This window comes from Megascapheus bottae, chromosome 22, assembly GCF_031878675.1.
Source record: "Megascapheus bottae isolate mThoBot1 chromosome 22, mThoBot2.hap1, whole genome shotgun sequence".
Lineage (NCBI taxonomy): Eukaryota > Metazoa > Chordata > Mammalia > Rodentia > Geomyidae > Megascapheus > Megascapheus bottae.
In genome coordinates this window covers 12,062,161-12,072,951 of record NC_143530.1, presented here as the reverse complement: position 1 = coordinate 12,072,951, position 10,791 = coordinate 12,062,161, and the positions used below count along the sequence as shown (strand labels likewise).

At 45.8% G+C, this 10,791-nt stretch overlaps 1 protein-coding gene and 1 long non-coding RNA gene across 7 annotated transcripts in view; one reads left to right on the top strand and one right to left on the bottom strand.

Annotated features, from left to right (window-relative positions):
- The window catches only part of LOC150047791 (uncharacterized), a 49,752-nt gene that overhangs the window by 12,499 nt on the left and 26,462 nt on the right, over positions 1-10,791 (bottom strand). The window lies entirely within an intron of this gene.
- The window catches only part of Znf76 (zinc finger protein 76), a 29,907-nt gene continuing 24,667 nt past the window's right edge, over positions 5,552-10,791 (top strand). For 5 of the 6 annotated variants that reach the window (XR_016539295.1, XM_090355826.1, XM_090355825.1 and 2 more), the window contains exon 1: positions 5,552-5,861. The gene's annotated coding sequence lies outside the window, so the exon portion shown is untranslated. The remainder of the gene's footprint in view (positions 5,862-10,791) is intronic. The other variant, XM_090355824.1, reaches the window with a different exon arrangement.

Below are 10,791 nucleotides of genomic sequence, written 5' to 3'. Positions count from 1 at the left end.
TGGTTACCCAGGTGTGATGCTGGTACTATGCCTGACACTTGTCCCTTCCCACTTAAGAGTTGACCTCAAGCCTGTCTCTTGAAGGAAGAAGAATCAAGTCAATGCCCAAACTTAGATCCTACACGCTCTACCCTGAATCCACCTGTTGCTTATAGAATCCTTTTCCGTTTGTTCCTTCGAGTTCTCCCAAAGCTGTGACCCTAGTCACAGTTTTTGTAACTCATTAGGGCCAGTTCTAGGTGACTATGCCAGGCTGCTGCTCCCCAGGAGAACTGACAGGAAAGAAAAGGGCTCCTCAATGAGCAGCCAATGGCAGAATTCCATTTCTTGACATGTTAGTTGGGAATGGAGATCTTCTTTGTCCCTCCTGGTCACCACTATAAAAAAAAATGCTAAATGGCTACATCCAAGCTGGGGAATGATTATTTAGTATGGATGGCCACACTTTCTAAGAAACATCATGAAAACTAAATCAACGTTGACCATCCTAATTCTCTACTAGAAGCATTTAACTTTGGTTCCTCTCTCCCTATCATTTTGCATCTCTCTTGGAAAGCCAAACAGTGAGGCTGAGTCCTAATTTATGCTTTCAGAGTTTGGCTTCTTCTTTCTTTTTTCCTGCCATACCATACATTCACATAAAATATAAAATTCTTCAGTCATTTATGCCATGGCTTGTGGAAAGGGTAGGTTACTAGGTTATTAACTGATATCAAGACAGATCTAGATGAGTAGATGAAGATTTGCTCTTGTCTACCAAGTTTAATTTAGGTGATCCAAGTTGGGCATTAAGAATCCAGGCACAGCTGCTGCTGAACCTAAAGAGGAAAGTGGTCGTGGGCATCAGACTGGGGGATAAGTGGACTGAATGAGGAGTCAACACTCAGGGACTCGCTAGGCTTCACAGACAGATGAAAAAGGTATTTCCACTGGTAAGCTAGAGGAGTGGGAAAATGTGTAAATAGGAATCCTTCATGATCTAACCCAGGGGCCTTCCTGCAGGATGGAGTGCTTGTGGGGTCATGGAACTGTGGGGCCTCATTTGTCTTAGTATAAAACCTGTCCTGATCTGAGTCCATGCATGGGGAGCTATTTCCATAGGGGCCCCATGCGCCAATTGAATTGGAAAAGAATCCAAGTGTTCTGGAAAGGCACTTACATCCTCTGAAGCACTGTGATATCTGTACTTCTCCACCTCTCCCTCTGTATGATCAGGCCAGGCCCATCCCTAAACCTGAGGGAATTCTTGGTCAGGAGAAAACTGTCCAGAGCCCAGACTTGAGCTGCCTACCCCAGGCCTAGAGATTCCCCAAAGGCTGGACACTGAACTGTGACTGCTCAGATTCCTCCCAGGATTTGGTCATTTTGTGGTGATGGAAATGCAGATCTGTTGGTGAAATTTCAATGATACAATCCTGAGAAGTGTTCTTCTTACGCATGTTTGAGGGAACTCTGCAATGGATTATGAGGTCGTTATCTAAATAGGCCAAAAAATTATAGAGCATTCAAACATTTGTATCTGCTGCTTAACCACATTCTGACAGTCTCACACCAAGAGAACAAGACAGTGTAACTGATCGTAGGCAGAAAATGTCAAGCTGCCTGTTTCTTTCTTTAGCACAAGAGAAGAGTCAAAAAAACAAGACGTTTAAACTTGATCTCTCTCAAAGGTAGTCCACCCTGTCCGTGGGCCATTATTTGGACTGGGAATTCCATAGTAAAAATATGAGAGGGAACAGAAGCCCCATTCTGTTATCAGCCCATCTAGATGACACAGAACTTTGCTCTACTGTGCAAGTTGAACGGAAGTTTCCGAGCTTCTTTTCTAATACAGAAAAGATCTCCAAAAAAAATCGCCCTCCACCACTGCCAATATAGCAAGCATCTCCTTACACAATCAACAGTAAACAACAAATGATGCAGTTCCTAGAGTATTTTGCACTTGGGGAAAGATATGTATCTGAACTTGTAAAACACAATGTTTGGATTTTGTATTGTCTTTTTTTTATAATTATTATTAAAATACTAAATGAAACTTCTGCCTGCCATCTTTTCCTCTTTCAATAGCTTATCCTAGAACTGTAAACAAGCTTGAGGAGCAAGTGTCTTCTGGCTTCCAGCTAAGACTTAACTCTTTTTATCTTATTCCTGATTTTAGAAATTAAAAAGGCATATGTGTGTATAGTTTTTAGTTATTTTTTTTAATGGAGGTTACTGGGGTTTGAACTCAAAACCTCTTGCTTACCTTTTTTGCTCAAGGTAGGCACTCTACTACTTGAGCTGCATAGATTCCAGCTTTTGGATGGTCAGTTGGAAATAAGAGACTCAGAATTTTAGTCTCTACAAAGTATTTAAAACAATGAAAAATTCATGTGTGAACTTGGGGGAAAAAAGGAGTACACAGATCTTTAGAATTCCTTTTTTTTTTTTTTTTTTGGTCAGTTGTGGGACTTGAACTCTAGTCCTGGGCCACTGTCCCTGAGCTCTTCAGCTCAAGGACACCGCCCTATTCCTTGAGCCACAGCACCACTTCCAGTTTTCTTCTGGTTAACAGACTTGAGTGCCTGGGCTAGCTTTGAACTGCGATCCTCAGATCTCATCCTCCTGAGTAGCTAGGATTACAGCTGTGAACCACCATGCTTAGCTTCAGAATTCTTTTATGAGATCAACTTTTTAAACGAATCAGTTAATATATATGAAATGTATATTATATGTATTTCTGTGTATGGTTTTGATTTGGGGGACACCACACAAGCTGCTAGAAAGCATCTTTAATATTTGATTCCAAACCGTGTTTCTCACCAATTCTTAAGAGTTGAGAATTTTTTCCCCCCATTAGAATCATGACTTCAAATGAAGGGAGAGGGATCTGCAAGAATTTTTTTTTTTGCCAGTCCTGGGGCTCAAACCCTGGTCCTAGACACTCCCTGAGTTCCTTCTTGCTTAAGCCTGGTGCTCTACCACTTCAGCCACAATGCTACTTCTGTTTTTTTTCTGTGATTAATTAGAGATAAGAGTTTCACATGCTTTCCTTCCCAGGCTGGCTTCAAACTGAGGTCCTCAGATCTCAGTCTCCTAGGTAACTAGGATTATGGGCATGAGCCACTAATGCCTAGCTGCAGAGATGTTTTCCTAAGGACAAAGGTGGTGGTGGAAGGTTGAAGGGACATACAGGTACACTGGATCCTATTTCTTTCTGTACATTTCATGTTATGAGATAAGCTATTTCATCCTTTCTTTTTAGCTATTTAAAAAATCATTTGTCAAATGACCACGGAAAAGGAACTGAAAGAGAGCCCCATAGGGATCAGGCTATTTGTTTCTTTTTATGCTGAGGTCTTTAAGGGTTATTAACTATGAAAATGAGCCATCAACAGCCACTATGCCCATAAATGAGAAACTGATGAGAACTTCTAGTTCCAGCTCCACCCCTAGAAATGCTGAGCCAAAACAGATAAGATCAGAACAGCAAGGTGTAAGATTGAGGAGCTGGCCCCATGTTCTGGTTAAGCTCTTCAGACAAAAGAAGAGGATCTGTACTTCCAAACCCCCAAAGGCATATTAAGCTGCTATAGGCCCCACGCCCAATGTATTGTCAGTGTTGCTAATTTACTCACTTCAAAAACTATTTTTAAGCAGGTGTGGTAGCTCAGGCCTGTAATCCTAGCTACTCAGGAGGCTGAGATCTGAGGATCATGGCTCACAGCCAGTCTAGACACTAAAGACAGTGAGACTCATATCCAATTAACTACTAGAAAACTGGAAGTGGTGCTGTGGCTCTAGTGGTAGAGCCATAGCCTTGAGGTGAAGAGCTCAGGGACAGTGCCCAGGTCCAGAGTTCAAGCCCCACAAGTGACCAAAAAATATATTTTTTTAATGCAGTGGGAATAAGGGGTATAATCCCAGCACTCGAGATTGAAGCAGGAGAACTGGGAGATCAAGGCTAACCTAGACTACATATATGATATAGAATATATACATATGTGTATGTATCTATGTATATAGACTACATATCAAGAAAAAGTATTTTTTTTGTGGGGCGCGGGGGGGAGGGAAATGCAGTCGTGGGGTTTGAACTCGGGGCCTGAGTGCTGTCCCAGAGTTTCTTTTCTTTTCTTTTTTTTTTTTTGCCAGTCCTGGGCTTGAGCTCAGGGCTATGTATGTGGGGTACCAAGGAATCGAACCTGGGTCTTCATGCATGCTAGGCAAGCGTTCTTTTATTAAGTTAAATTTGTTGGATATATATATACATATGAAATGAATTTTAAAAAATTGTGTGTGTGTCAGTCCTAGAGCTTGAACTTCCACTTGGGCCATAGCTTCAGGTTTTTTGGTGGTTAAATGGGCTGGCTTCAAGCGCCAGTCCTTGGATCTCAGCCAGCTAGATTACATGCATAAGCCACCATTCAAACTTTGAAGGTACAGAGCAGTACAGTTTCTCACCCCATTCTTCCCCATCTGAATCCAGGGCAGTTCTTTATTTTTTGTTTCTTTATTTTTTGTTTCTGTTGGGGTTTTTTTCCCCTCTTTTGAACCCAGTTTGCTCTGCACCCTAGGCTGACATCAAACTCTTGATATTCCTGTCTCTGCTCCTAAATACTGCAATTATAGGCATGCATTCTCCACCCCCCTAGTCCTTCCTTATGTAGCTAGACGCAGTGTGTGTGTGTACTTATGTATGTATATATATATTTTTTGTCGGTCGTGGGAGTTGAGCTCTGGGCCTGGGCGATTCCGCCGGAGCTCTTTGGCTCAAGGTTGCCGCCCTACGAGCCAGAGTGCCACTTCCCCATGTGTGCATGTATTTTTTTTTTTTTTTGCCAGTCCTGGGCTTGAGCTCAGGGCCTGAGCACTGTCCTTGGACTTTCTCAAGGCTAGAGCTCTACCATTTGAGCCCCAGCACCACTTCCGGCCTTTTCCCTATGTATGTGGTTACCGAGGAATCGAACCCGGGTCTTCGTGCATGCCAGGCAAGCACTTTAACCACTAGGCCAAACTCCGTCCATGTATGTATTTTTAACGAAGCTCACTTTTCATTTTCTCAGGTTTCTAGAAATGCCCCCCCCACCCCTGCCCGCAGCCCCTCCGTGCTTAGTTTTGTCCTCCCTGTTCCCAGTCAGCCCCGGGGAAGCCGCAGTTTGGCGGGCATCGAAGCTGCGCAGAGTCCTTTTCAACCACGACCGATGAGTACCTGCCATGGCCCCCTCAGAGGGCCAGCGCCAAGGTCAGCGGGCTGTGCCCGTGGACCGCGCCCTCTGAAGGGCCTGCAGACCCTGCAGCTAGCTCAGACTCCGGAAGCTCCCGGACTGGACTCGCCAGCGGGAGGAGGAGGACGCCAGGCCGGTGGGCCCGCCAGGCCCCGGCCTCCGGCCGCAGGTGACCGGAGCGCCGGGAGAGCCGGTCAAGGTAGCGGTCCCGGTTGCTATGGGGACTGTGGTGGGCGCGGCGCCCGGGCGCCGCCCCGGCGTCGTGACGTCACCGCGCCCTCCCCGGGCGCTCGGCCTCGCGGGCCTGCGTCACGCCGGCGGGGGGCGGGGAGCGGGGGGTTCTGCGGGGCTCCGCTTCAGAGCCGGGTTTACCGGGGCTCTGACGGGCCCCGGAACCGGGATAAAGAGTCCGTTCGCTGCAGCGAAGGGAGGGCGGGGTGGAGCGTGCCCGGTACTTTCCATACGGGTTCCGGGGCGCGGTAGAGGCGCACCGAGAGCGGAGGAAAGCGCGGCGGCCCTGGAACCTGGATATCGCGCGAGGCAAGCCGCGCGCGGGCGGGCGGGCTATGGCGCAGGCGGGTTGCGGGGCCGGCGCTGGTGGCGGGGCCCGGTGCATGGCGGTCTGTCGGCGGAGTCGCCCTCGGGGGCTGTCAGGTTGGTGGCTGCGGGAAGAGTGGGTCCACCCTGCCCCAGGCGGGAGGCCGGGCGGGCGCAGGGCCCAGGGAAGGCCCCGAGCCCGTCGTGCCCACCTTCCTCCGGCCCTAGTCCCGCGGCCCGGCCACTGGACTGCGTCCGGGCTTCCCCACCCCCCCCAAGTCCCTGCCCCTCAATTCCCGACTCCCAGGCCCCACCCCGTGACTCCGCCCGCCTCCACCTGTGTGACCCCACTTCCCAGCCCTGACCCCAAGCCGAACCATGTGACCCCTGATTCTTACTCAGTAACTGCTAACCAGGGATCCGCCAGCCCAGTGACCCCCCCACCCCCAGGCCCTCAGTTCTAATACAGTGACCTACAGCCCTAAGATCCCCACCTCCCATCTTAGTGACCCCCCAAACTATCCCGGGTTCCCCACAAAGTTAGTGACTCTTCTCAAACCTCTTCTGCCAACTCACAAGCCATACTCAATCATAGTTTTCCCAATCAGCCATCTCCATAACTCATGATTTTTGCCCTGTAACCTCACAATTCTCAATCCCATATTGTCCTAAAAACGCCCCCACAATCATCCCTTTCTACCCCTACCCCCATCCCTTCAGTGTCAATCAGCACATGAATTACAACTGACCCACACCACAGCACCTTGGTGTTGCTGAGGAGGACATTGAGATTCATCCGAAGTAGCCTTTATTAGAGACATCAAAAATTCTGGGTTGTGCTGTTACAGGTTCAAGTGTAGAGCCTGCCACTGTTGTGTTTGGAAACCTGAGAGAAAGGCTCTTCCTTACTCTGCATCTCAGTGTCACATCAATATGGTGATATGGTTGGGTTAGATCTCAGAAGTCGCCTTCCAACTGAAGCTTGGCAATTTTCAGTCAAGATAGTAATCACAGTCGTGTGTGTATTCCACCCTAGAAGCTTAGTCTTGTAACCACGTGTCAGAGTGTTCTTGCTTTATGACTCTTCTTCCCTCATTCCCGTGATCTCCTATACTCTAATACTCATTCCCCTTGATCAAGCCATCCATCCGTTGTATTGGTAAAGCAGTAGAGCTGACAGTTTCAGTTTAGGGCACTGAGGTCATAAATCTAAGGCCCAGTCTAACCTAACTCTAGCCCTCCAGCTGTGAGACTTTGGGCATTACAATTTAGCTTAGTCTCCACTTCTGTTAAGGGAAGATGATAGTGGCATCTGGGGTAGCACCCGAAGGTGCTCCTGGCACACTAGGAATCTTTATAGCAGCTGTTTTTACTGAGGACCCCCTGGGGGAGGGACTGGGCTTAATTGTCCTCAGTGCTAGGGATTCACAGACCATAAACAATGTGGCCCAAACTGGCCACTGCTGATATCTTAGAATTCCAGTCTTCTCATCTTCACTGAGGCCGCTTTTGTTTTTTCTTTTATACTGCCATGATACTTTGATGATAGGCCTACTAAGCACCTCTTAGAGAGCAAACAGGTTAAGTTTTTACCTTTCAACAAGCCTAAAAGAATAGTTATAGTCATTATCATTTTCTCCCCCTCCCTTTTTTTTTTGGATGAATTTTTAAAACCACACAGCTAACAGAGCTAGGATTTGAGCTTACCGTCTCAAAACAAACAAACAAAAAACCCCCACTTAACTATCTCTCTTACCTGAATCTACTTGGTTTTCTACATCATCCTCAGCCCCCAGGTTCCTTATTTTCTAATCATTATTACACTCAACACCAACTCATCCCAAGACACACATAACCTGGGAGAGGGTACTTTCTGCTTGTCCTTCAGCCCATGGCTTGGTGTTTTTCTTACCCTACTTTTCCTGTCTTTTTGCCCTTCAATTCCTTGGTATCCCTGTACTTTAACGAGAGAGAAGATAGCTTCCTCCCTCCCCAACTCATAGTTGAGGGCTACATAACAAAAGATGAATCAAGAGAAAAGTACATAAATGTATTTAATATAACTTTTTTGTGTCCTAAGAACCTTCAGTAAGGAAATGAAGATCTGAACAAAAGATTAAGCCTGTGTGTTTTTCTGCCAGGTTGGATGATGAGCAGATACTTGAGAAATGCTGTAGGGCCAATGGTATGATCTAATGATAACAGAGTCAACTTGCAACCCTTCTCTCATTTCTAGTTATCATTCCCAAACTGGGGAAAACTGCTTTTTCTACTGTATGACCCCCCCCTTTTTTTTTCTTTTTGCCAGTCCTGGGGTTTGAACTCACAGCCTAAGCACTGTCCTTGGACATTTTTGCTCAAGGCTAGTGCTCTGCCACTTGAGCCACTTCCTGAGTATGTGGTACCAAGGAATTGAACCCAGGGCTTCATGCATGCTACATGAGCACTCTACCATTAGGCTATGCTCCAGCCCACCCCTTGCTTTAAAACTAAAGATGTTCCTTTTGGGTGTAGGGAAAGCACCTGGCACATGAGGGTCTTGCCTTATCCCTTGCTTCAAGGGAAAAAGGAGAGGGATGAGAATGACCTATACACTGCTGTCATTTTTTTCAAATTGCCATGTTTTAGGGTAGCATGTGTGTGTGTAGGCGTAGGCCTGTACGCCCTGTCTCTTAAGGTTTTTTTTGTTCAAGGCTAGTGCTCTACCATTTGAGCCACAATTTCACTTCTGGCTTTTTTGAGGGAGGGGTAGTTAATTGGAGCTCAAAGTCCCATGAACTTTCCTGGGCTGGCTTCAATAATCCTTAGATCTCAGCCTCCTGAGTAGCTAGTATTATAGATGTGAGGTATTGGTGCCTGGCTGGGGTAGCATACCTTGAACCAATTAACCTTAACACCTGTCTATATCCTCTGCCCAGATATTCTTGGAGCACTCAGCGTTCACCCCATAATCTCACCTAAAATGTCTGCCACCTCATGACTCTTTACCCCCAATCTTCTGATCCATGTAGATTTCTTGCCCCTCTCGCCCCATAATCTCACCTAAAATGTCTGCCACCTCATGACGCTTTACCCCCAATCTTCTGATCCATGTAGATTTCTTGCCCCTCTCGCCCAGGTATCCATGTATCCACATTCTATAAGATCTTCTGTCCCAGTATGTAAACAGTTTGAACTCAGAGCTTGAGTGTGCTAGGCAGGCACTCTGGTCCACCACTTGAAGTGCATCCCAGCCCTTTTTCCTTTATTTTTCAGGTAGGATCTTGTTCTGACAACTTGAATTACAGTCCACTTACCTATTAGCTCTTACTTGGCTGGGATCTCAGGTGCAAGCAACCACGTGGACTTTTTCCTCGAAATGGGGTCTCACATTTTCGCTCCAGTATATCTCCTGGACACCATTGGCCTCTCTGGTTTATTGGCCTCAACCTGGGATCCTCCCAATCTCTTAATTGTTATTTGTTTAGTGACCTGATATGCCCAGCTTCAATGAAATGACTCCCTTCTATCTAAACATGAACCCTATTCACGATAACCTATGCATTCCCATCCTGAGCTCTTGTGTCCACATCCCTGCCCACAATCCCCTGCTCATGGCATTTCCTTCATTTTCATCACCATCAGTTTTTAAGTGAAAATTGTTTTTCCACCTTCTTTCTTCAGTTTTCTCAAAATATCTTGTCTTTCCCTCTTATCTCAATAACCATCAGCATCTTTCCAGTCTTTATATCTGATTACAAAGCAAATCCCTCTTCTTCCCAACTCTGTCCCATACCTCTCCTATACACCTAGTTCAAGGGGCACAAGGATGATCTTGTTGCTCTTAGACCTTCTCCAATTAGCTAGTAAATCTCTTTAGCCATTTTGGCTTATCGAATCTTTGGTTTATCCCATCTTTCTCTGGGAACTTGTGATAGTTTCTGGTAATAGATCACTGAGATCTGTTGTTAGACTACTAGGGAGACTGTTCTTATGTAGGAAGATACTTACTTCTGTACCCTCAGGGCAAGAATCCTTTGAGTGTCAGTGTTGAATTAGCCCCAAGATTTCCCAAGCGTTTGGCTGGACTTTTATTCTCCACTCCTCCCCTCATACTGGAAACTGAAGGGATGTCAAAAATATTACATTAAAAAGACTACATTAAAAAATCTTCAACCACCAGGTACAGTGATTTACACCTGTAATCCTAGCTAGTCAGGAGACTGATCTGAGGATCATGGTTTGAAGCCAGCCCAAGCAGGAAGGTCTGTGAGAGTCTTTAATGAACTAACAACAAAAAAACCAGAAATGGAGCAGTGACTCAAATAGTAAAGCAGTAGCCTTGAGCAAAAGAAGCTCAGAGACAGAACCTAGGCTCTGAGTTCAAGTCTCAGGACCAGCACATATGCACACACACATATAGACCCCCAACACAAAAGATCCACAACAAAAAATGTTCTTTGGATCACCAAATTCCCAGTCTCTGAAAATGTACTTATTGGCTGTACAAGTACAGCATAGAGAGAAACTTCATTTAGGGAAGGGGTGTGCCCTGGGGTGTATAAACTGTGTGGATTTTTAAAAAAAGCTTTTAGTCTGAGCTGTTTTATCTTTCTTAGAGCATAGAGTATATTCTGCCTTATGCTTCAATTATTTGTCTACTTTTCTTCTTCCAGCCATCCTTATTACTTCCCTGAGAACTCAGTTGCTGAGTTTCCTTTATCTTCTGTTTTATTTTTTTGTTTGTTTTGGCCCTGTAGCTAGAACTCAGGGCTTGGGCACTGTCCCTGAACTATTTTGCTCAAGGCTAATGATGTACCATTTTGAGCCAAAGCCCCATTTCTAGTTTTCTGATGGTTAATTTGAGATAAGAATCTCTTAGACTTCCCTGCCTGGACTGGCTTTGAACTGCAATCCTCATATCTTAGCCTCCTGAATAGCTAGGGTTACAAGTGTGAGCCACCAGTGTCTGGCTATCCTCTGCCATTTTAATCCTCATATTTAGAATAAATACTTACTGGATTATATTAACTCACTCAGAAATTCTGGGTCACATACAAACAAGTAA